General features: G+C 37.5%; 1 non-coding gene across 1 annotated transcript; it reads left to right on the top strand.

Moving 5' to 3' along the window:
• The first annotated feature begins 1,504 nt into the window (after nt 1-1,504).
• On the top strand, nt 1,505-1,566 carry LOC116272118. Its single transcript, XR_004180838.1, has one exon. It is a non-coding gene; the product is annotated as a U7 small nuclear RNA (small nuclear RNA).
• Nucleotides 1,567-1,796: the final 230 nt, after the last annotated feature.

Raw genomic sequence — 1,796 nt, 5'->3', positions numbered from 1 at the left:
GAAGGAAGGAAAGAAAGAGAGAGAAACAAAGAGGGAGGGAGAGAGGGAAATGAAATTCTGACCACATCATTTCAGCCTTAAATCCAGCCATGTCTGATCTTAGCGCTATCCCAAAATATAAAGTTACGTAGGCAATAAATTCCTTAACTGCTGTCCTTGCACTTACTATTGTAATTGTCAGTATCTTTCAGTTAGACTCAGATTCTTGATTTTGATGACTATGTCTTTACTGGTTTATTCCCAGCATCCGGTAAAAGTACCTGATATATAAAGGGAAGGGTTATTGTATTTTTACTGAATAGATTTGAATTAATATACTGTCATGTTTTACAAGTGCCTTAAAAACTAATCCAACTTTCTATGTAATTTTGACTTTTCTTTACAACATTATGAAGATATTTTTTAGTCTAGGGTGAATGCGTGACTCACTAAGAACTCACTAGTATTCTCTTAATATCATGACTCCATATTTTTAGTGGGTGACACCATTTGATGCACTTCCAAACACCCCCATAGCAACTGATGTTTCAAAAATATACTCAAAAGACATATTTTCATCTGTGTCAGATCACATACTGTATATCATCTTGGATCAGAAGCCCCAGTAACAATCTGCTATGGAGATCCTTGTTTGCCTTCTTCTTACTTAGGAGTCAGCACAGTCTCCAGATTGATGTTTGTTCATTCTTTTATTCTTTCATGTATTCAGTCAATATATCCTCAATCTATTGCTGCATAACAAACATTCATAAGCTTAGAGGCTTAAACAACATTCACTTATTTAGTTCATGACTCCACACTTGGGCAATTTCTCTTGAACTCAGATGGGCAATCCTTTAGGTCTCACTGGGACTCCCTTCTGTGTCTGTAATCTGCTGCTGGATTGGCTGGAGGCTAATGGGTCTGCAAGGACCTCAGCTGCAACAGCAGCAATCTGCTCCATGTGGTGTCTCATCATTTAATCTTGACTATTAACTTAAGGTTAATCATAAAACCTGAAACCCTCAGGTTTGGGATGTCACAGGGTAGGCAATAGCAAGATAAATTATTAGGGAGACTGTGGAATAAAAGTCAAATCCAGACTTAATAAGGAGAGACTTTATTCAAAAGAATGATTGCTGTCGGGGGAGAAAATTGCAGTGGGAAAAATGCTTTGACCACAGGTCTACAAGTGACTTGAGATTTAGGCAAAAATAGTTTTTCTTTTATAAGGAGTAAACAAAGCTAGAAAGAACCAGGTGTGGGGAAGTGAGGCAAATGGGTGATGTGATCAGATAGATCAGAGACTATTTTTAACTGGAGGCCAGTTTATTCTCAGGAGGATCTGTATACTCTTTCAGGATAATGGTGGGGCAAAATTTAGGGGTCTAGAGGAAGGTGAGAGCTTAACCAAAATTTTGTTAAGGGGCATTTTGTTCCAATTGATCAAAATTTTCTTCTTTCTGTACAGAGGCTAGTGTTGCCTCATGGTCTGTATGTGCTGGTCGTCAGAAAACATTATTCAGAGTGTTACAGCCCTTTTAGAATTTGTCTAGCAAGTTTAGAAAATGATTCAAGGAGACTGACACTTAAACAATGCTCAGAAATGAGAAGGTATAGCTGGCTTGGCTTTTATGCTGAAACTTTTACTATAGGCCTGGGAATTATGACAGCTGGAGTCGAATAGATGCCTATCAGTTTTTCCAAGGCTTCCTTTCAAATACAAGGAATTTGTTAACATTACTTACTTTTTGCCTGAAGCCACACTTTCCACTTTTTTTTTTTAATGTTCAGTTTTTAGGGGTTTCTTTTTTGTC

The sequence above is a fragment of the Papio anubis genome, chromosome 1 (assembly GCF_008728515.1).
Source record: "Papio anubis isolate 15944 chromosome 1, Panubis1.0, whole genome shotgun sequence".
Classification (NCBI taxonomy): domain Eukaryota; kingdom Metazoa; phylum Chordata; class Mammalia; order Primates; family Cercopithecidae; genus Papio; species Papio anubis.
The sequence above is the reverse complement of the archived record's forward strand: the minus strand, read 5'-3'. Positions and strand labels throughout refer to the sequence as shown.